Raw genomic sequence first — 25,389 nt, forward strand, 5'->3', positions numbered from 1 at the left:
TGCATGTAAATCTTGGTGTTTAGATCGGCAAAGGCTTGCACAATCATTTCATGGTATTTGCATATTCTTGTCAGAATCGGCAGTGTGCGCGATTCCTTTACTGCATGTAAAACTTGATGTTCGGATCAGCAAAAGCTTGCGCGATCATTTCATGGCATTTGCATATTCTTGTTAGAATTGGCAGAGTGCGCTATTCATTTCCCGCATGTAAATCTTGGTGTTCGGATCGGCAAAGGCTTGCGCGATAATTTCATGGCATTTGCATATTCTTGTTAGAATTGGCAGAGTGCGCAATTCATTTCCCGCATGTAAATCCTGGTGTTCGGATCGGCAAAGGCTTGCATGATCATTTCATGTCATTTGCATATTCTTGTTAGAATCGGCAGAATGCGCGATTCATTTCTCGCATGTAAAACTTGATGTTCAGATCGGCCGAAGCTTGCGCGATCATTTCATGACATTTACATATTCTTAGTAGAATCGGCAGAGTGCGCAATAAATTTCCTGCATGTAAAACTTGATGTTCAGATCGGCAAAGGCTTCCGCGATCATTTCATGGCATTTACATATTCTTGTTAGAATCGTCTGTGTGCGCTATTCATTTCCTGCATGTTAAACTTGGTGTTCAAATCGGCAAAGGTGTGCACGATCATTTCATGGCAACTAAAACTTTGATATGTAATGTTTGTTGAAGTGCACACATTTATTCTGAGTCTATGTTTTTCCTGTGAAGACGCTAAATTCAAGATGTGATGTCCTCTGTGCATATTTAGTTCCCGGTACAATTCCAATTGTTTTTTCAGGAACCTTTTTTCAGATTGACTTTGGTCCTCATGTTACAAAAGCAGTGTTTATTCTGAAAACTGTATTCCAGAAGGTTCATGTATTTCTAAGCATTATGTGACATTTTATGAAAGCTTATATGAAACATTGTATTAATCATTCTTGATTTTTTTCAGGTATCCAGAGTTCTCGAGGCCTAGTTTTAAGTCACTTAGGCGGTCATTACAACATTGGCGTTAAAAGCCGCATACCGCCGTGCATCAGACCGCCAACACACCGCCGCGGCCGCGGAATTCCGCCACAGCTATTGTGGCCCACATCTCGGAATCCGCCAAAAGTCAGACACCCACACAAGTCCTCCACAACAAAGGTCAGTGATAAACTAGCGAAAACAAATCCTCCACCGTCACGCCAACAGAAATACGCCCACACTATCACGACACACGAATCCGCGCTCAAAATACACACACCCTTACAAAACACAGCCACATTGGACAATTCAAAATACACACACCTGATACACATACAAACACCACTCCTACACACCCAATACAATATATAACACACTCCCACATCACCCACAAACCCCTACGATACAAAATTCAGAAAGAAGCCCAGAGAGAGACACCAGCAGCAAGAACAAAAGCATCCACAGGCACACAACACCATCACCCACACAACTTCCACGCACCTCACACAGCACACCACTACATATCACCACACTTATCACCACACACTCCACCCCACACATCACCTACACCACCCCATGGCACGGCAAAGACACCCAAGGTTCTCGGAGGAGGAGCTCAGGATCATGGTGGAGGAAATCGTCCGGGTAGAACCACAGCTATTCGGATCACAGGTGCAGCACACCTCCATAGCTAGGAAGATGGAGCTATGTAGCAGAATAGTGGACAAGGTCAACGCAGTGGGACAACACCCAAGAAATCGGGAGGACATCAGGAAGAGGTCTCCAGACACCACCTGGCGGTTCAGAGGACTGGCGGCGGACCCCCACCTCCTCCCCTACAACTAAAAACATGGGAGGAGCAGGTCTTGGCGATTCTGCATCCTGAGGGCCTCGCAGGAGTAGGTGGAGGAATGGACTCTGGTAAGACAAAGCTTTCACTACTTCATCCCCCACCCTACCTGATGCTATCACATACCCCCACCCTCACCCTCACCCCCAGCACCCCAACCCCTCACATATGTCCCAACATCACTAACCACACATCCCAACACCAAGCCCTGCATGCAACAACAAAGCATGGACACCCATCACCAAAGCATGCCCACTGCACATACCTATACACCCCCCTAAATCATCATCATACAAGGTCCTACACAGGAATGTAAGCACTGGGGTACACGGTCACCCACCCATTGCACACCATTGCACACACAGATTTAATAAACATCCTTTTATACCCCTGCAGGACACCTACCCAACGTCACCAGACAGGGGGGTCCACACATGTCCACACCACCAACAGAAGAGGCCCACAGTGATGACAGCAGCTCTGTCCAACTAGATCTAGATGACCAGCCCGGACCATCGGGGACCTCGGGACAGTCGGTTCCCTTCACACAGGCACAGGCCACCACAGACCTTCCTCCCTCTGGAAACACCAGCACAGCACCCACCCAGCGGGCCCATACCTCCGTTCTCAGGACACGTCAATCAGCTGTGTGTCCACCACTCCAGGGAACCCAGGATAACCCACCACCCCAACATCAACAGGGACCCGGAGTCAGTGGTAGTGGGCACATGGTCCAGGGGACGGAGGCCCAGGAACACAGGGGAACTGGGAGGGCTGCTGTGCGACAGGAGGCGGACAGGCCAAGGAACCCACTCTCCAAGAGGCCCTCTACTCCATCATGGGAGCCTACCACCACTCCCAGGAGATGATGGCAACGGTACTGGCCAAGTTTCAGGAGACCCAGCGCATGCAGGAGGACCAGTATATGGGCTTCAGGGAGGAACTCAGAACCATCAGCTCCACCCTGGGCACCATCGTAGGGGTGCTGAAGGAACTACTCAACACCAGGAGGGACACTGTGGCACTACAAGGGGCCCCTGACACTAGCATGGACGATGAACTGCCCAGTGGACAGGAGGCACCACCACAGGACCACTACACCAGCACCCCACCCCCTGCAGAGGGAGAACCACCCCGCAAACGGTCCCTGAGATCCAGGACAAAGACAGAACACAATGCCAAGACCCCCGCCACGAAATGAGACCACCCTGATTGTCATCCTACTGTCCCGCTTTGTCACCCTGTCCATGATTAAACTGCCCCAGCTCCACTTCCTATGGCCATATGGGCAATGCACCTGTGAGACTAATAGACTGGACTCTGCCATGGACACTACTCCGCCATCACCCCTCACCATTTCACTACCCCCTCCCATATTGAGCATTTAAATAAACACACCTAAAGCACAAAATGATCTGGAGTCTGTCTGTGATTTCAAAATAGTGTATTAGCAATTACAGTGACAAAATGTTTTTAAATAGTAACGTCAAAATACCTATGTCATACAGCTCTAGTCCATGAGGAATCTAAGCAGATGTCAAACAGTGGGACCCACTTCTGTGAAATCGTAAGGGAAAGTGACAACTCTGTGACCATACACTGGGTGAAAACGACAGACAGGAGAGAGGTAGTAGTTTCAAAGTACATGTAGTAGGCAGGTTTGTATTCCTACCTGTGTCTCACTGGAAATATTGCTGGATCACTGAGTCCCTGTTGTGCATGTCTTCTTCCTCTGCTTCCTCCTCATCACTGTCCACAGGCTCCACAGCTGCAACAACACCGCCATCTGGACCAACCTCCTGCAGAAAAGGCACCTGTCGTCGCAAAGCCAAGTTGTGAAGCATACAGCAGGCCACGATGATCTGGCACACCTTCTTTGGTGAGTAGAATAGGGATCCACTTGTCATATGGAGGCACCTGGCCTTCAGGAGGCCGAAGGTCCGCTCGATCACCCTCCTAGTTCGCCCATGGGCCTCATTATAGCATTCCTCTGCCCTTGTCCTGGGATTCATCACTGGGGTCAGTAGCCATGACAGGTTGGGGTAACCAGAGTCACCTGCAAATGGTGAGGGACAACTGTCAGACCCACACTAACCTGGAGGGATATCCCCAGACCCAGACAACCATTCCCACTGTCTTGCTTCCAGGTGTTTACCTAATAGCCACACACGGTGCCTCTGGAGTTGACCCATCACATGAGGGATGCTGCTATTCCGCAGGATGTAGGCGTCATGTACTGAGCCAGGGAACTTGGCATTCACATGGGAGATGTACTGGTCTGCCAAACATACCATCTGTACATTCATAGAATTATAACTCTTCCGGTTTCTGTACACCTGTTCACTCCTGTGGGGGGGGGACCAAAGCCACATGGGTCCCATCAATGGCACCTATGATGTTGGGAATATGTCCCAGGGCATAGAAATCACCTTTCACTGTAGGCAAATCCTCCACCTGAGGGAAAACGATGTAGCTCCCCATGTGTTTCAGAAGGGCAGACAACACTCTGGACAATACGTTGGAAAACATAGGCTGGGACATCCCTGATGCCATGGCCACAGTTGTTTGAAATGACCCACTTGCAAGGAAATGGAGCACTGACAGCACCTGCACTTGAGGGGGGATTCCTGTGGGAGGGCGGATTGCTGACATCAGGACTGGCTCCAACTGGGTACACAGTTCCAGGATCGTGGCACGGTCAAGCCTGTAGGTGATTATCAAATGTCGCTCCGCCATTGTCGACAGGTCCACCAACGGTCGGTACACCGGAGGATGCCGCCATCTCCTCACATGTCCCAGCGGACGGTGCCTATGAAGGACAACAGCGAGCACAAAGACAAACAACTCAGAGGTATGTACCCACAGTTTACACAGAACACCAATCATACACAAAAGGTGCCCTGTATGTGTGTAGAATCTAGGCCTAGGTATGTGTGACGCAGTTGAAAATGAAGCCATATGGGCCCCTGAAATGGCGGCTTCCTGACCGCTAAAGTGGGACAATGGGATGTGAGATAACTGCGCTGGCATTGTACACCGTCGCGGTAGGCGGTCGAAGACCGCGCCGCAATGCTACATTGGTTAACATTGGACCCTATGGGTCCCAGGAGCCAATGACGATGTACGCCGGCGGTGACGGTACGCACCGACGCAGACGTGACCGCCATTTTCTATCTCTGCAATCACTTGATACCTGATCTTCGGCAGGAGAGGACCTACAGTGCAAGTGCTGCTGTGACCTCGATCTGGAAGAGACAATGGCTCGTGCGTCTGGGGAAAGGGCCCCTGCCTTCACATCGGACGAGTTGGAGAAGCTCGTGGATGGGGTCCTCCCCCAGTACACGCTACTCTACGGTCCTCCAGACAAACATGTAAGCACACAGGGAGCATGTTGTATGGGCTATGCCTGTGTGGAGAGGGCTGGATGTAAGAAGGAAGGGGGCAGAGTGCTGCGTGCATGAAAGACAGTGAATGTATGTGCCACATGGCAAGGGTAGGGATGGGGGCCAATCACTTAGACGGTGCAGTTGGTAATTGCTTCTCTTCTTCCCCTGTACATTTCATGTAGGTCAGCGCCCACCAGAAGAAAGATATTTGGCGTGCCATCGCCAAGGACGTCTGGACCCTTGGGGTTTACCACAGACGGAGCACCCACTGCCGGAAAAGATGGGAGCACCCACTGCCGGAAGAGATGGGAGGACATTCGCTGCTGGAGCAAGAAGATGGCGGAGGCTCAGCTGGGGATGGCCTCCCAATGTGGGAGGGGTGCCCGTCGCAGGATGTACAGGATCCTGGTGGTGGCCTCCCCGGAGTTAGATGGGTGCTTGAGGGCATCACAGCAGACACAAGGGGGGAGTACACTCTCATTCTGCTGACTTTCGCGCAGTGGAGGTGCCTGCGTGGGGGAGGAGGGCTGTGGGTTTCCCTAGGCCAGGGCGAGTTCCGTATGCAAGGCCCTTCCGTAAGGCAGGCCATGTGGCACCCCACCCCACCTCTATAGAGTGCCAAGTACAGCTAGTCATGCCCCTGTGTCATGTATGTGTGCAGATGTCGTCCATAGCCTTGTAGGCCAATTCCCAGGAATTGAACAGTGGAGCCCAAGAACGTTGCGTAGTGCAGGCGGCTTCTGAGTCTGCCAACGGTAGAGGTAATCCATGCTCTCAACATGTCTTTCTTCTGTCGTCATCCCCTTTTTGTGGTCTCCCTGTTCTTGTCTGCATTAGCATCATCAGGCGGAGGAGCAGTGGCACCGGAGCACGAGGGAGCTGCATCACACATGGCCCTAGAGGGCAAGACTACAGACTCGGAATTCACCAGTGGGAGGGAGGGTGAGGGGAGCGCCACGCCGGGGACAGGAGCTGACACCAGCGACACGGACTCGTCCTCTTATGGGAGCTTCCTTGTGGTGGCGGCAACATCTGTGCCCCCCGCATCTACAGGTAAAGCCACCACCCCCCCTACCAGCACCGCCCTCCCAGCAGCCCCTCAGCCTTCGCCCCGTGCCCGCTCACCCAGGAGGGTGGGCATCACCTTTGCCCCAGGCACCTCAGGCCCTGCCCCAGTCACCCCTGCTGCCCTCAGTGAAGAGGTCATTGACCTCCTCAGGTCCCTCACTGTTGGGCAGTCTACCATTTTGAATGCCATCCAGGGTGTAGAAAGGCAGTTGCAACAAACAAATACATTCCTGGAGGGCATTCATTCTGGTCAGGCGGCCCTTCACCAAGCCTTTTAAAGTCTGGCCTCAGCACTGATGGCAGCCATTGTCCCCGTCTCTAGCCTCCCCCCTCCAACTTCCTCCACCCAGACCCAAGCACACCATCAGACCAGCCTGCACACACCTCAACACACAAGGGAAGCTCAGGCAAACATAAGCACCACACATCCCACAGGCACTCACACAAGCAACACACACATGCAGACACACCAACATCCACTGCCTCCACTGTGTCCCCCTCCTCCTCGTCTCCCTCCTTCCTCCCAGTCTCGTCTACACTCACACCTCTACAGCCACTAAGTCCCTCTCCAGCACACCCACCACCACACCCCGCTCACGTGCAGTCACCACCCCCACTACCATTCACACGTCCCCTGTGTCCTCTCCCAGTGTCTGTGATGCCCCCTCCCACGATACATAAACGCAGGCACACACCCACCCGACAGCCATCCACCTCATGACAGCCTCCAGCGCATGCACCTTCACCCAAAGTCAGCAACCAAACACCTCCTACAACCACCACCTCTTCCTCCACTCCCAAACCCCCTCCAGCTACCCGTCCCAGTGTGTCCAAAAAACTTTTCCTGTCCACCCTTGACCTTTTTCCCACACCTCCCCCACCCCATCCATCTAATTGGTCCCGAAGTACCACCTCAGCCAAAACATCTCCGGGACCAGCGGTGCCTGTAGTCACCGGTATGTGGAGTGCACCGGCCACCAGGACAGCCAGTGTGGCACGGAGCCACAGCACAGACAGTCCCCCACATGTGAAGCATCAGAAGTTGGCCAGTGCCCGGCGGAAGTGGGGGAAGACTCCAGCCCCCAAAGCCGCTCCCAGGGGTCCCCTTGGGAGTGTGGAGTCAGCTGTGACACCTTACAAGGTGGGGAAGGGCCACAAGAAACCCGGCAAGTCTGGGAAGAGCTGCAAGCCGGAGAAGACCGCCATAATCCCCGCTGCCCAGGAGGCCACCGACAGCCCCATCCCAGCTGCCCAGGAGGCCACCGCCAGCCCCAGCCCAGTTGCCTAGGAGGCCACTGCCAGCCCCAGTCCAGCTGCCCAGGAGGCCACTGCCAGCACCTGCCCAGGAGGCCACCGCCAGCACCAGCCCCGCTGGGCCATGAAGGACAGCCAGCAAATGCCCCGCTGGGCCATGAAGGACTGCCAGCAAAAGCCCCGCAGGGCCATGAAGGACCGACGTCTCCAGCACCGCTGAACAGGGCACCGCCAACTCATGCACAGCTGAAAAGGGCACCGCCAAATCAAGCACCGCTGAATAGGGCACTGCCAACTCAAGCACCGCTGAACAGGGCACCGCCAACTCAAGCACCGCAGAACAGGACACCGCCAACTCAAGCACAGCTGAACAGGGCACCGCCAACTCAAGCACTGCTGAACAGGGCACCGCCAACTCAAGCACCGGTGAACATGGCACCGCCAACTCAAGCACCACTGAACAGGGCACCGCCGTCTCAAGCACCACTGAACAGGGCACCGCCAACTCAAGCACCGCTGAACAGGGCACTGCCGTCTCAAGCACCGCTGAACAGGGCACTGCCAACTCAAGCACCGCTGAACAGGGCACCGCCAACTCAAGTACTGCTGAACAGGGCACTGCCGTCTCAAGCACTGCTGAACAGGGCACCGCCAACTCAAGCACCGCTGAACAGGGCACAGCCATCGCAAGCACCGCTGAACAGGGCACGCCAACTCAAGCACCGCTGAACAGGGCACCGGCGTCTCAACCACTGCTGAACAGGGCACCGCCATCTCAAGCACCGCTGAACAGGGCACCGCCAACTCAAGCGCCGCTGAACAGGGCACCGCCAACTCAAGCACCGCTGAACAGGGCACTGCCAACTCACGCACCGCTAGCCCATGAGCGGCAGGGGCACTGACGCAACTGGGTCTGTCACGGGGTGAGTGATGCGCTCTGGGCACCAGTCCCCCTCCAAAACCAGTGGAGAGATCCATCCACTACCTCTGTCCTTCACAGGATGAAGCACTCTGGGCACCAGTCCCCCTCCAGAACCAGCGGAGACATCCATCCACTACCTCTGTCCTTCACAGGATGAAGCACTCTGGGCACCAGTCCCCCTCCAGAACCAGCGGAGAGATCCATCCACTACCTCTGTCCTTAGCAGGATGAAGCACTCTGGGCACCAGTCCCCCTCCAGAACCAGTGGAGAGATCCATTCACTACCTCTGTCCTTCACAGGATGAAGCACTCTGGGCACCAGTCCCCCTCCAGAACCATTGGAGACATCCATCCACTACCTCTGTCCTTCACAGGATGAAGCACTCTGGGCACTAGTCCCCCTCTAGAACTAGTGGAGACTGTTATCCACTTGAGAGACTGTGGCTTTGCACTCCCCAAGATGGAACAGTCGGCAACCCACCCACTGTAGAGACTTGAGAGACTGTGGCTTTGCACTCCCTAGGATGTAACAGTGGGCATGTGGCCCCCTCGTGGATTTGTCGTCGTGCACTCAACTGGCTCAGGTGCCCCTCCTTTCCCTCCTCCTGAGGTGCCTGTTTAGTTGCTGTCTGATGCCCCTGCAGTGTTCTCTCCGTCATGGTCGGGGATCTTGCGTGTGTGCCTCGCCCATACCGTGTGGTCCCAGTGTTCCACGGACTTTCTTTGTGCAGTACCTGGACTACTATGCCTGGTAGATATTTTGTACATGGTGTATATATATATATAAATATATATATATTTCTACCTACTTGCTTTTAATATATTACAATGGTTATACTCATTTTCTATTGTCTTTGCATTCTTCCGGGGGAGTTTGGGGGGGTGTAACTGTGATGTATTGATATGCATTAGTGTGTGTGTTGTAGTGTGTGAGGGTGGGGGTGAGGGTGGGGGTATTGCGTGTGTTTGTCCCTGTTTTTTCCCTCCCCTCCCCTGTGTCATAGGTGCAGTACTCACCGTGGTCTTCGCTGCCGGCGTTCGTGCTCCTGGTAGAGGAGCAGGAAGACTATTGCATGTAGGATTTGGAGTTCCGGTTTCATGGTGTCCTCGTTCCTCGAGGAGTGTGTAGAGGTGAGCGTTTTCCCTTCGAAATTCCAGTTTCTGCCGTGTTTTCATCTGCGGTGAATCCGCCCCGGAAAAGGTGGCGGATTGGCCTGTCATAATAGTGTGGCGGTGTCGGCAGCACTGTTTGTTTGTACCGCCGTGGTGGTCTGAGTGTTAAAGTGGCTGTCTTTGTTGGCGGTTTCCGCCATGGTCGTAATTGCAATTTGTTTACCACCGGCCTGTTGGCAGTCTTACCGCCGCTTTAACATCATCCGCCAGGGTTGTAATGACCACCTTAGTTTTTCCATGGTTATAGTAAGACAATGCTTAGAACCATATTGTAGGGAAAGTCAATGTGATTATAGTCTGAAATTGTGTTGTTCAACCTTTTGCTTCCTACAGGTCTCCTTCCCAGCTGTTCCCTACCTAATCCCCTTTTCCCCACTTGGACTCTCTTAGACTCTGTGATGTTCTGACCAGAGTATTGGAGCTGGACATGTTGGGAATGTGCGCAGACCCCGATGATCTGGTGACTCTGACAACCTGTGATGCCATGAGACTGGACTCTACCATGGACCATCCTCCACCATCACCCCTGCCCCTTGCACATACCCCTACACTTACTAGAACCTTCAATAAACACCATTGAAACAAATAGCAATCTGGAGTCAGTCTGATGATTCACAAATGTATTACTACAACATTAGCAAAGCATTGCAAGGTTTCTGTTCATTTATACATACCAATGTATGACAGTTGTTGGGCAGCAGTACACTTAGCATTAGCCAGAATGGGGTACACAGATCTGAAAAAAGGAAACCCAAAGAGAAAAGTCAGTGTCCATAGACAGAGTTTAAGAGGCTACCATGTACAATGTCCTAAAGTATAGTGAAACGTCAAGAGAAGTTACAGTCTCTTACTTATTTGTCACTGGAAGTACTGCAGGATAATGTTTGTTCTGTTGTCAACATCTTCTTCCTCTGCCTCCTCTTCCTCACTGTCCACAGGCTCCACCGCTGCCACAAGACAATCACCAGGCTCACCCTCTAGCAGAAAAGGCACCTGTCATCTCAATGCTAGGTTGTGCAACATACAGCATGCCACGATGATCTGGCACACCTTCTTGGGTGAGTAGTACAGGGAGCCACCATTTAGATTGAAGCACCGGATTCTGGCTTTCAGGAGGTTAAATGTCCTCTCAATAATCCTCCTAGTTCGCCAATGTGCCTCATTGTAACTTTGCTCTACCCTTGTCCTGGGATTCCTTACTGGGGTCAGTAGCCATGAGAGGTTGGGGTAACCAGAGTCACCTGCAAATATTCAGGGACAATTGTGAGACACACACTAACCCTTAGGGACAACCCTATCCCAGACACCTACTTATAGTGGTTGGGGACCTTGGGCTCACCTATTAGCCACACCCGGTGCCTCTGGAATTGGCCCATCGCATAAGGGATGCTGCTATTTCGCAACATATAGGCATCATGCACAGAGCCAGGATATTTGGCATTCACATGGGAGATGTACTCGTCCGCCAAACACACCATTTGCACATTCATCGAATGATAGCTTTTTCTATTCCTGTACACCTGTTCATTTGTGCGGGGGCGGGACAAATGCCACATGTGTACCCTCAATGGCGCCAATGATGTTGGGGATATGTCCCAGGGCATAGAAGTCAGCTTTCACTGGGGCCAAATCCTCCACCTGGGGGAGCACGATGGAGCTGCACATATGTTTCAGCAGGACAGACAACACCCTGCTCAACAAGTTTGAGAACATTGGCTGGGACATCCCTGATGCCATGGCCACTGTAGTTTGGAAGGAGACACTTGCCAGGGAATGGAGCACTGACAGGACCTGCACTAGAGGGGGGATTCCTGTGGGCTGCCGGAAAGCTGACATAAGGTCTGGCTCCAATTGGGCACACAGTTATTGGATTGTGGCACAATCAAGTCTGTATGTGATTATAATGTGTCTGTCCTCCATTGTCGATAGGTCCACCAGGGGTCTGTACACCGGAGAATGCCGCCATCTCATCATCTGCCTCAGCGGTTGTAGCCTATGGAAGAGAACAGTGAGCAGAAGGTAATTCACCACATAGATAGCACAACTGGGTCTGAATCAATGTTACAGAAGCAGGGTGTGAACTCGAGAGTCAGTATATGCGCCAATATGTGTTGTGACGCAGTTAGTTGCAATGCAGTGTTACCCCCTGAAATGGCAGCTGCCTGATCTGTGAGGAGGGACAAGGGGAAATGAGGTAACTGTGCTGGTGTTGTGAAGCATTTGTTATCATTGTGCTCTATTGGTTCCAGGAGCCAATGGCGATGTACGCTGGTGGTGATGGTATGCACCGCCACGGATGTCACCGCCATTTTCTACCCATTCACTCACTTGGCACCTGACCATCAACAGGAGAGGACCTACACTGCAAGTGCTGCTGTGACCTGAGTCTGGAAGAGACAATGGCTAGAGTGTCTGGGGAAATGGCCCTTGCCTTCACTGTGGAGGAGTTGGAGAAACTGGTGGATGGGGTCCTCCCCCAGTACACGCTACTCTACGGTACTCCAGACAAACAGGTGAGTACACTGTGAGCATGATGCGTGGGCAATGCCTGTTTGGAGTGGTGTGCATGGAAGGCACATGTTGGGGGGTGCTAAGGTGTCCTGGCCTGACTGCTGCTTGAGAGGTGGTCACTGTATGTGCTTCAGGGCACGGATGGGAACTGGTGGACAATGGTAATGACACTCCAGACGGGTGACTAAGTACATTTTCCGCAGCCTTTACCCTCTAGGTCAGCGCCCACCAGAAGAAGGGTACTTGGCGTGCCATCACCAAGGAGGTGCAGACCCTAGGGGTCTATCACAGGCGGGGCACCCACTGCTGCAAAAGATGGGAGGACCTGCGCCGCTGGAGCAAGAAAACGGTGGAGGCCCAGCTGGGGCTTGCATCCCAACATGGAAGGGGTGCCCGTCGCACCATGACCCCCCTGATGTTCCACATTCTGGCGGTGGCCTATCAGGAGTTGGATGGGCGCTTGAGGGCATCACAGCAGCCACAAGGGGGTGAGTACCATTTCTGACATTTGACTTTGAGCATTTTTGGAACTAGATGGCTGGGGGATGTGGGCTGTGAGTAACCCTAGACCAGGGCGATCATGCCAGGGTAGGTCCCTTGTTTGCAGGCTCTGAAGCACCCCTACCCCAATAGTACAAGTGGCCAACTACTAGTGTGCAGGGTCCTGTGGCTGTCAGGTGTGCAGGTGCTGGCGTAAGGCATTGTACACCATGGGCTGGTGACTACCTCAGTGAGTGGTTGGGCATGGCCTAGTGCATAGGGCAGCTCAGTGTGTGTTGTGTACGCCAACGGTAGTGGTGTTGCTGGCATTGACCATGTGTGTCCTCTGTCTATCCCCCCTTCTTGTTTTGTCACCCTGTCCTTGTGTGCATTAGCATCATCTGGCGGAGGAGCAGAAGCACTGGTGATGGAGGGAGCTGCATCCCACATGGCCCAGGAGGGTGAATCCAGGGAGGGTGAAGCCGCCAGTGGGACGGAGGGCGAGGGTAGCTCCACGACAGGGACAGGAGGGGAGACCAGTGACAGTGACTCCGATGGAAGCTCGCTGGCAGTGGCGGACACGTCTGTTCCCACCCCAACAATGGGTACAGACCCTACCCCCCTACCAGCACCGCCCTCCCAGCAGCCCATCAGCGTGTTTCCCGTGCACGCTCACCCAGGAGGGTGGGCATCTCCTTCACCCCAGGCACCTCAGGCCCTGCCCCAGTCAGCCCTGCTGCCCTCAGTGAGGGTGCTATTGACCTCCTGAGATCACTCACTGTTGGGCAGTCAACCATTCTGAATGCCATCCAGGGTGTCGAGAGGCATTTGCAACAAACAAATGCATACCTGGAGGGCATTCATTCTGGTGTGGCGTCCCAACAGAGAGCATTTCAGGCTCTGGCCTCAGCACTGATGGCAGCCATTGGCCCTGTGTCCAGCCTCCCCCCTCCAACTTCCACTACCCAGACCCAATCCCCTGTACCTCACCCTCTCCCAAGCACACCTTCAGACCAGCATGCACACACATCAACACACAAAAGTGGCTCAGGAAAACATAAGCAACACACATCATCACACAGGCACTCACACAAGCACCATACCATGCACACATACCAACATCCACAGTCTCCACTGTGTCACCCTCCTCCTGCTCGTCCACCTCCCTCCCAGTATCATCTCCACTCACACCTGCATGCACTACATCATCAGCCACTGCCTCCATCATCAGCACGCCCATCACAACACACCCCTCACGTGCAATCACTACCCCCACAACCATTCACATGTCCCCTGTGTCCTCTCCCAGTGTCTGTGAGCCCTTCTCCCAAAGTATACAAATGCATGCACACAGCCACTCAACATCCATCCACCTCACAACAGCCTCCAGCCCATGTACCTTCACCCAAACTCAGCAGACGTACACCTCATATAACCACTACCTCTTCCTCCACTCAGACACCCCCTCCATCTTTCCGTCCCAGTGTGTCAAAAAACTTTTCCTAGCTAACGTTGACCTCTTCCCTACACCTCCCCACCGTCCTTCCCCTAGTGCCAGGATGTCTAGATCCCAGGCCAGCACCTGAGCCACCAAATTGGCGTCCGCTGTGGACACTGCAAGTCTGGGAGGATCGAACGGGACACCCGTCAGGGCTGTCAGTGTGCCACCTAGAGATGGTAAAGACCACCCTATTCCGCTGACTGCCAAGGTGAAGAAGGGGCCGTCATGCAGCAGGGAAAAGTTGCACCACCCACCCAGCAAGGCCTCATCCACACACAAAGAGGACAGTGCCAAGGTCCCAGCAGCAACTACCAAGGTGGGGAAGGGCCACAAAAGGAAGGGCAAGTCACCTCAGGGCACGAAGCCTCCTGGTGATGGGCTGGTGACCACCGTTTCCCCTGACAGGCCAGCAACCTGTACTACTGTCAGCCCCACTGCACAGAACGCCAAATGCACCGCCACCTGCACTGCCATCTGCACCACCCCCTGCCCCGCCACTGCCACAACGTCAGTCACCACCATCCTCCACACTGATCAGCCGTCCAAGAGTGCCGGAGACGGTCTGGTGTCTCCCTCCACTGCTACAGACACCTGCACCACGGGCAGCACCGGCAGCATCTCTGCTGCAGCCACTGCCGCAGCCACCACCACCTGCACCACCATCTGCCATGCCAGGTGCCCAGCCGGTGCCACAACATCAGACATCAGCAGCATCCCGAGTGGGCAGCCATCCGAGGCCTCAGGTGACGTCCTGGACCCTGCACACCCCACATGAGGCACCAGCACTGGCACTACCAGCAGTTTGCAGCATAAATCGCCGCAGGATGGAGTGTGGCTCTGCCTCCATGGAGTATCATGCTACCTGTTTCCTGCACATCTTGTATCTCAGACACCCAGGTGAGGGTATGGGAACTGCCACACCCCAGGTGCAGCATCACTGGGCACAGAGCCCCCTCCAGAACCAGTGGAGAGATGCATCCACTCACCCCTTCCTTGGCAGGATGTAGCAGACTGGGCACAAGGCCCCCTGGTGTTGTGGGTGAGGGTAGATGGTGGAGGTGTTACATGCCGCGTGTGTGTGTAAATCTCTTTTACCTCCCCTGTGTGCTAGGTGCAGTACTCACCGTCATTGCCACCGCCATATTTCTATTTCCTGGTGTATTATTAGATACACCAACATGGGGAGGACCTGCAATTCGGGCTCCATTGCGCCCTGGTTCTTCGTGGAGTGTCGGAAAGTGAGTGGTTCCCCTTCAGTGTACAGTTTCTGCTGTGCTTTTGCTGTCGTTGGTACTGCCCCAGGAAAGCTGGCGTATTGGGCTCTCATAATAGGGTGAGCAGTACATTGCCTTCCGCCTGCCTGTTGGCGGTGACCGCTGCGATGTTTGTTGCTACTGCCCTGGCGGTCGGAGTGTTAAGGTGGCTGTATGTGTTTGCGGTATCCGCCGTGGTCGTAATCAATTTTTTTTTACCACCGGCCTGTTGGCGGTGTTACCGCCGCTTTATCACTGACCGCCAGGGTTGTAATCAGGGCCTAAGTAATTACCCGTGCCCTGTCAGAGCCCATATGGATTCAATAGAAGGCAGTGGAAGGCAGGCAAAAATGTTAAAAATCTCATATCTAATGTAATCAGTAACTGTTGGTTCCCTTCCAGGGCCCATGGGGACTCTATGGGAGGCAAGTAAAAATTTGAAAAAATGCGTTAAACAAATGCTGGTGGACCTCCAGAGCTCCGAGGACTCAATGGGAGGTAGGAGGGGATAACGAAAGTAAAAAAAAAAAAAAAAAAACAATCAAGAACACAGTATGGCAATCAGCAAAAAGCACAAATATCTAGATAAGGAAAAAAATATATATATATCACAAATCTCTCTTATCAATGTTCCTAGAAAATTCCTTTTGAAAGCTGAAGAATTGAAACATACAGCAGCTAAAACAACGGTGGTAGGTAATTCATAAAAAATGGCACACACACACACACACACACACACACACACACACACACCTTTCTCCCCCACCACCAAGTCTACAATAATGAGGACTTACAGTTGACTGTAATTAGGTGTGTATTTACTGTTCTAACAACGCACGCTTTGATAGTAGGGAAGGTTAAAAGACGGACCAAGGCAAATATAAGTGCATTCTAAGGGCCAGATGTAGCAAAGGATTTGCGCGTCGCAAACGGCGAAAATCGCCGTTTGCGAGGCGCAAATGCCTCTTTGCTATGCAGAAATGCATATTGCGAGTCGGGACCGACTCGCAATATGCATTTCAGAATCGCAAATAGGAAGGGGTGTTCCCTTCCTATTTGCGATTCAGAGTGGCATGCAATACCATTTGCGACCGCATATGCGGTCGCAAATGGTATCGCAGTTACCATCCACTTCAAGTGGATGGTAACCCACTCGCAAATTGGAAGGGGTCCCCATGGGACCCCTTCCCCTTTGCGAATGGACCCAAAACAATTTTTTCAGGGCAGGTAGTGGTCCAACGGACCACTACCTGCCCTGAAAAAATACCGAAACTAAAGGTTTCGTTTTTTTTTTTAAGTGCAGCTCGTTTTCCTTTAAGGAAAACGGGCTACACTTAAAAAAAAAAACAGCTTTATTGATAAAGCAGTCACGAACATAGAGGTCTGCTGACGACAGCAGGCCTCCATGTTTGCGAGTGCCTAGACTCGCTATGGGGCCGCAATTTGCGACCCACCTCATTAATATTAATGAGGTGGGTCATTGCGACCCCATAGCGACTCGCAGACGGTGTCTGAGACACCATTCTGCATACCAATTTGCGAGTTGCAAATTGCGAGTCGCAGGGACTCGCAATTTGCAAGTCTCAAATTGGCATTTTCCTACATCTGGCCCTAAGTGTTTTGTTGCACTGGCTCAAAACTACCTGAGCATACCGAAAGGGACCGGTCCTCAAAACGCACTGGTCCTCACAAGGATAGTGTTAGGATCAAACCAGTCCTTGCAGCGTGAGCTATATATATATATATATATATATATATATATATATATATATATTTATATGTATTAATCCCAAAAGGTCCAATTGAGGCGCACTCGCTTTTGTCGGTGCCAACGCCAGGGAAGGACATTTCCCTTAATTAATCATCACACAAACTTGACACTTCTGTCAACGACGTGGCACTCATCACAGGATTTCTCAAATCTTCATTTAATGTTCAAAATGATACCAAACAATCACCAACGCGTTTCAACCTTCACGGTCTTGATCTCGGTGATCAAGACTGTGAAGGTTGAAACGCGTTGGTGAGTGTTTGGTATCATTTTGCACATTAAATGAAGATTTGAGAAATCCTGTGAATGCCACGTCGTTGACAGAAGTGTTAGTTTGTGTGATGATAAATATATATATCACACTCTCTCTCCAAGATTGGTGGTCACCACATGCCCAGCAGAGAGTAAATCATAGAGAACAAAGACAACATTGTGGCAAAATGTCAAACCCAGTACACACTGGCTACAGAAAATGGCCACCACAGCATGCCCAATAAACAAGGAGCCATAGAGAACAATGACAAAATGGTGGCCTGTGGCAAATACAGTACACACTGGCTACACAGAATTGTCACTGCTGCAAATCTAGCAAAGAAAGAGGCAAAAAATAAAGACAAAATAGTGGATTATGACAAACAGTGCACACTGTCTTCACAAAATGGCCACCGCCTCATGACCAGCGGTAGGAGGCAAGGAGAAGAATATGAGTGATATTAAAAGATATTATTACGCCACTAAGAAGGCCAGAGTTAACTATTTTGTATCTAAGATTAACAATGCAGTTAACTCCCCAAAAGAACTATTTACATGCTTCTTAAATTAGGGAATGAGGAGGGGAGTGTAAATCTCCTCGATCTTGGGAAGCCAAACTAACATAATTCCTGGAATAACAGAAGACATTGTAAACTCTCAAATGGAGCTTCCTGTTGAAAGACATGTTCATTTTCTCCCTGAACACAGGGACTGTCCCAGAAAGGTAGAAGCATGCCATTGGTAGACCATTGCTGAATAAACTAGCAGCTGATCCATATAAATGTAAAAACTACAGACCAGTTTACCTTGTCCCTGTATCAAGTAAAATCTTGAAAAACTTAATGAATTCAAGTCTCATCATATCTAGAAAGAAATGACAGATTGCATCCCTCTAACATGTGTTATAGACGCGGTACGGAAACCACATTGTCTGCAGCAATAAAAAAAGGATCTTAAAGTGATCCTGGACCAAGAGTGACTGCAACCCTGATCTTATTGGACCTTAGAGCAGTGTTTTGTGCAGTTTCCCACCCCATGTTGATCAAAAGATTGACAGATGCAGGCATAACTAAAATAACTTTAAAGTGGCTCACCTCATTCTTCCAAAAGAAAACTTTCCAGGTAGGTAAGGAAGGGAAACTATCTGAAAACTAAACGTTAAAGTGTGGGGGCCCCACAGGGATCATTAAACCCAGGATTGCTTAATCTGTATGTCCTTTCACTGATGAAAATCAAAACAGCTAATGTGTCTTGTTAATATCCTATGCTGATGGCACGCAGATCATCATCTCCCTCTCCAGTCAAACTGATAAGACCTCCAGTCATCTTACCAGCTGCCTAAGGGAGGTGTTGAAATGGATGGCAGCAAGAAGTTTCAAACTAAATGGGGGGGGGAGCTGAGGTGATGGTGGTGGGGAAACAAACTAGGGAGGATTTTGGATTGGAATTGGCCAGAGTTTGTGGGTAACCAACCTTCCCTTAATTTGGAGGTTAAAAGCCTGGGGGTGTGGATTGATAACAAAGTGATAATGGAGGATCAAGTAAAATAACTAGCTTCTAATTGCTTTGGAATGTTAAGGTCACTGAAAAAGACTCTGGAGTGAATACCAGAGAACTCTAGAAGAATTGTGGTGCAGTGGCCAGTCATTTCTCAAGTAGATTATGGAAGCTTCCTATACTTTGGTATCCCTTATTCATAAAAAGACTAAGGCCCTCATTACAACCCTGGCGGTTGGTGATAAAGCAGCAGCAATAATTCCAACAGGCCAGTGGTAATAAATATGAAATTATGACCACAGCAGAAACCACTCAGACAGCCACTTTAACACACTGACTGCCAGGGCGAAATCAGCAGGCACCACGGTGGTAACCACCTACAGCCAAGCGGAAGACAATGTCCTGCCCACTGTATTATGAGACACCAATTGCCACCTTTTCTGTGGTGGTGGCAACGACATCAAATGCCTGGTGGAAACACTGCACAGAAGGGAAACAACTCACCTCTGGACACTCAAGGAAGAACCATGCCGCCATGGAGCCCGAGTTGCATGTGATTCCCATGCTGTTCTACCTTTTGCTTCACTACGAACACCAACGCTGGTAAAGATGACCACATGAGTACTGCTGCCTAGCACACAGGAGAGGGGGGAAGGAAAAAGAGTGACACACTCACACAACCCTCACAACACCATACACACAAGCAGATGCACAAACATTACATATTCACCCCTTACCCCTCAGGAATAATGCAAGGACAAAATTAATTGGTTAAAGTGAGTGTGATAAGATAAATATAGTAGCAATACGTGCATCCAAATCAAGAAGTATATACATATTTACAAATGTAGGAACACTGCCCAGTCCTCGATGTCCGTGGGCCACAGGGCCACATCACATAATCCAAGGCCTCACCTCACTCGTGCAACAACACGGAGAGAACACTGCAGGGGCACCAGGTCAAAAACAGCAAGGCACCTCAGGGGGATTGGGAATGGGGGGACACCTCAGACGGAAGATGGTACAACGCCACTGGTCCTGGAGGGGCCAACATGCCCATTACTCTGTCCTGGGGAGGGCAAGGCCACAGTCTCTCAAGTGGGTGATTTGCCCACTGGTTCTTGAGGGGAGCATTGTGCGCAGTGAGCTTCATCCTGTGGAGGATGGGGTGAGTGGATGGCTTCTTCCACTAGCTCTGGAGGGGGCATTGTACCCAGTGAGCTTCAACCTGTGAAGGATGAGGTGAGTGGATGGCTTCTTCCACTGGTTTTGGAGGGGGCATTGTGCCCAGTGAGCTTCATCCTGTGGAGGATGGGGGGAGTGGATCGCTTCTTCCACTGGTTCTGGGAAGGACATTGTGCCCTGTGATGTTGGGGAGTGCATGGTCACAGTCTCTCACCTGGGTGTCATACCCACAAGATTTGCTGGGGCCAGGCCGCACAACAGCCCATGGACGCAGGACTACACACTGTCTACAGGCGGTGACGGCTGCCCGGTGGTGGTGGTGGTAGTGGTGTTGGTGCTTCTGGTGGAGCTGGCAGTGGTAGGTGGAGGCTCCAGCTCTTCCCCTGCAGCCTTGGACGGCTGCCCACTGGGGCTGCTGCTGCTGGCAGTCGTGCTGGTGGCGGTGCTGGCAGTAGTAGGGGGGATGCTCCAGCCCTTCCCCTGCAGCCCTGGATGGCTGCCCACCGGGGCTGCTGGGGGCAGTGATAGCAGTGGTGGAAGAAGGCTCTAGCCCTTCCCCTGCAGCCTCGGATGGCTGCCCACTGGGGCTGCTGGTGGCGTTGCTGGCAGTGGTGGGGGAAGGCTCCAGTTCTTCCCCTTCTGCTTCGGACGGCTGCACCACCATGGTTGGTGGTGGGGGCTCCAACTGAGTCCCCGCACCAGGCCCCTTGTCTCTACTGCCTTCTGTTGCAGGCCCCTTGCCCTACCCTCCTGCAGTTGGGGCTGCCTCCTTCCCCTTCCGTCCTGCAGCTTGGGCTGCCTCCTTCCCCTTCCGTCCTGCAGCAGGGGCTGCCTCCTTACCCTTCTGTCCTGCAGCTGGGGCTGCCTCCTTGCCCTTCCGTCCTGCAGCTGGGGCCGCCTTCTTGCCCTTCCGTCCTGCAGCTGGGGCTGCCTCCTTGACCTTCCGTCCTGAAGCTAGGGCTGACTCCTTGCCCTTCCTCTACGCACTTGGGGCTGGCACCCTGTCCATCTGCCTGGCTCCTTTCCCTCATGGAGTAGTTGGGGACACTACTGTGCCCGTGGACTGGGTGGCTGAGGTGGTTGCCTTGGTTTGAACCACCCTGGCCTGATGTAAGGGACAATGGGGGAGGGGTAGGGGTAGGGAAGAGGTCAATGGTGGAGAGGAAAAGCTTCTTAAGGACATTGGGGCGGGAAGAGGGCGATGGTTTGGGAGTGGAGGAAGACAGAGTGTTGGTAGGAGTTGTCTGCTGTGTTTGGGTGCAGGTGCATGGGCTGGATGCTGTTCTGAGGTAGATGGCTGTTGGGTGTCTGAGTGCTTGCTTTTGTGTATTTTAGGAGGAAGGGACACAGACACAATGGGAGAGGACACAGGGGACGTGTTCATGGATGTGGTGCTGGTGACTGCCAGTGAGGGACAAGTGCTGTTAGGTGTGCTAGTGATGGGTGGGTAGTGCATGAGGATGTAGTGCATGCAGGTGTGAGTGGAGACGAAACTGGGAGGGAGGTGGACAAGGAGGGGGCCACAGTGGAGGCAATGGGTGTTGGTATATCTGATTCTGGATGGTGTTTGCGTGAGTGCCTGTGGGATGAAGCGTGGTGCTTTTGTTAACCATGTCCACTCTTGTGCGTTGATCTGGGTGCATGCTGGTCTGACTGTGTGCTTGGGATAGGTTGGGGTTGAGGTTAATGGGATTGGGTAGAGGAAGTTGGAGGGGGGAGGGTGGAAACAGGGACAATGGCTGCCATCAGAAAGGAGGCCAGATAGTGGATTGATCTATGATGGGCCGCCAAGCCAGTGTGACTGCCCTCCTGGAATGCATTTGCCTGTTGCATTTGGGCTGCCAGCCACTGGATGGCATTTACAATGGTTGAATGTCCAACAGAGATGGATCGCAGGAGGTCAATGGCCTTCTCACTCAGGGCAGCAGGGTTAACTGGAGCAGGGCCTGTGGTGCCTGGGGCAAAGGAGGTGATCACCCTCCTGGGTGAGTGGGCACAGGAAACTCGCTGAAGTGCTGCAGGGAGGGCGGTGCTGGTACGGGGGTGGCGGATGTATCTGTAGCTGGGGTGGGCACAGAATTGTCCGCCACCAGCAGGGAGCTCCCAACAGAGGAGATATCCATGTCCAAACGTCCCCTCCTATTTCTGCTGTGGTCCTCCCCTCGCTCTCCGTTGCCCTCACTGTCAGTGGATTCAGCCTCCTTGGTTCTGTGGGATGCAGCTCCCTCTGTCGGCATTGCCTCTGCTCCTCTGCCAGATGATGCTAATGCACATAAGGACAGGGTAACAGAACAAAAAGGGGGCTGGTGGAAGACACAAAGGATACAGTTGGTCCTTAGCTGCACCAACACCACCATTGGCGTACATAGCACCCTCACACACAGGGAACAAGCCTATGCACTAGGCAATGCACTACTAGTCACAATGCTAGTCACCAGCACATGGATAGGGACACCTAATGCCAATTGCAGCATACATGAGACCCACAGACCCCTGCCCAGTAGTGGATGCCTACTAGCTTGGTTGGAGTACTTTCACATCAGAACCCTGCCCAACATGGGACCAACCCTGCAATACCAGGCCTGGCTTAGGTGAACCCACGGGGCCCCCACCCAGATCCCGCCCCACCAGGCACAAGTTGTATGTTGGAGCACTGCACTCACCCCTTTGTGGCTGCTGTGATGCCCCCAAGTGCCTATCCAGCTCCGGATAGGCCACCACCAGTATGCAGGCCATCAGGGGGGTCAGGGTTCGAAGGGCACCCCTTCCTCGCTGGGAGCCATCCCCAGCTGGGCCTCCACCATCTTCTGTGCCCAGCATCTCAGATCCTCCCACAATTTCGGACAGTGGGTGCCCTGCCTGCCGTAGAACCCCAGCGTCTGCACTTCCTTGGTTATGGCACTCCACATACCCTTTTTCTGATGGGTGCTGACCTGCAGGGAAATGGAAACAGGGAAAGATATTAGTCTGACCGTCCTACATGTTGCACTTATGGCCCACCATGCCCCTTCCCATCCCCATTAGCACGGACATGGCCCTCCATACATGCTGCACGCTGCCCAGTGCCCATCTACCATTCACCCCCTACATGAGGCCTTCACACACAGCACTCCGTGCATTCACACACCATGCATCATACTCGGGTGTACTCACCTGTTGGTCTGGAGGCCCATACACCATTCGGTACTGGGGTAGGACCCCATCCACCAGTCGCTCCAACTCTGCCGAGGTGAAGGCAGGGGCCCTTTCCCCAGTCACACGAGCCATAGTCAGGTCCAGACACAGGTCACAGCAGCACATGCAGGGAAGGTCCTCTCCTTTTGAAGGTCAGGTAGCAAGTGAGTAATCAGATAGAAAATGGTGATGACGTCCCGCGGCGGTGCATACCTTCACCGCCGGCGTACATCACCATTGGCCACTGTACCCCATGGGGCCCAATGTAAACCAATGAGGAGTTGTACAGCGGTTTTTGATCGCCTCCCGCAATGGCGCACAACATCAGTGAAATTACCTAATTTCCACCAGTCCCTCCATACAGGACAGGTGGACACCATTTCAGGGGTGGGGGGCAGGCCAAGGATCCTAACTGCACCACAGTACACAAATGCACCATTTGGACATCTCCAACAAAATACTGTTACAATCACAACATGCATTGAACTGTAGTGGTTGGAATTAAGAGATAATGACCAGCTGCTCATTATTTTACCCCATAGTTTGCAACTGCTGTGGATGAATAGGAGATGGAGACATCCCCCTGTGTACAGACCCCTGGTGGACTCGGCAACAATGGAGGACCGGCATATTATCCTCTCCTATAGACTGGACAGGGCCACAATCACGGAGCTGTGTGCCCAATTAGAGCTTGACCTAATCTCTGCTATCCGTCACCCCACCGGGATTCCCCCTCTTGTGCAAGTGCTATCAGTGTTACATTTCTCGGCAACTGGCTCCTTCCAACTGACAGTGGGTTTGGCAGCAGGAATGTCTCAGCCAATGTTCTCAATAGTGCTGACCAGAGTGTTGTCTGCCCTCATTATACACATGTGCAGCTACATCGTCCTCCCCCAGGTGGAGGATTTGGCCACAGAGAAAGCTGATTTCTATTGAATGGGACATATCCCCAACGATATTGGGGCTATTGATCCAACACATATTGCATTTGTCCCACTGCACCTGGCAAAATGAACAGCTGTTCAGAAATCGAAAGAGCTTTCATTCCATGAATGTGCAGATGGGTTGCTTGGTGGACCAGTACATCTCCCACGTCAAAGCTAAGTATCCTGGGTCTGCGCATGATGCTTTTATCCTGAGGAATAGCAGCATCCCAAATGTGACGGCTCAACTCCAGAGGCACAGGGTGTGGCTGATAGATGTTCCCACCCAGTATATGTTGGTATATGGGTATAGTGTGGGCCCTAAGGGTGAGTGTGTGGCTAACAGTTGTCCCTCAATATTTGCAAGTGACTCTGGTTACCCCAACCGCTCATGGCTACTGACCCCTGTGAGGAATCCCAGGACAAGGGCAGGGAATGTTACAATGAGGCACATGGGCAAACAAGAAGAATTATAGAGAGGACCTTTGGCCTCCTGAAGGCCAGATTTCATTGCCTCCATCTAACAGATGGATCCCTGTTCAACTCATTGAAGAAGGTCTGCCAGATCATCATGGCATCCTGTATGTTGTACAACCTTGCCTTGCGTTGCCAGGTGCCTTTTCTGCAGGAGGAGGAGGCTGGAGATGGCCGTGTGGCAGCAGTGGACAGTGAAGATGAGGAGGCAGAGGATGAAGATGAGAATAACAGAAGTGCAATAATTTGTCACTACTTCCAATGACACACAGGTAAGACAGTGTAAATTCACATTTAATTGAGAGTTTTGTGTTTGACATTGTCACTGGCAGGCTGTTTTTCCCACTTCTATGGCCACTCACTGTACCTTTTGGCATCTCTTTTTGCAGATATTTGTGCCCCACTATCACTCCTGGTGTGTTGACTGCAGCCAACTACAGGTCTTTCCTATGTATACATTACTGTACAGTTGAATTGCAATGTTTAAACCTTGATAAACAAATACATACTTAAATCATTTGACATACTCCATACTTTTTTTCCAAAGGGTGTTTATTTAAGTGCTAAGCATTAGAGGGCATAATGGAATGGACTGGGTTGATGATGGAGGAAAGTCCAGGTTACAGTCCAGTCTATTTGTATCACAGGTGCATTGTCCGAGGGGACATAGGAAGGGGAGCAATTGCAGTTCAAGGAGGACAGGGTGACAGTGGGACACAAGGGTGACAATCAGAAGAGTCTT

Source organism: Pleurodeles waltl, chromosome 7, assembly GCF_031143425.1.
Source record: "Pleurodeles waltl isolate 20211129_DDA chromosome 7, aPleWal1.hap1.20221129, whole genome shotgun sequence".
Taxonomy (NCBI): Eukaryota; Metazoa; Chordata; class Amphibia; order Caudata; family Salamandridae; genus Pleurodeles; species Pleurodeles waltl.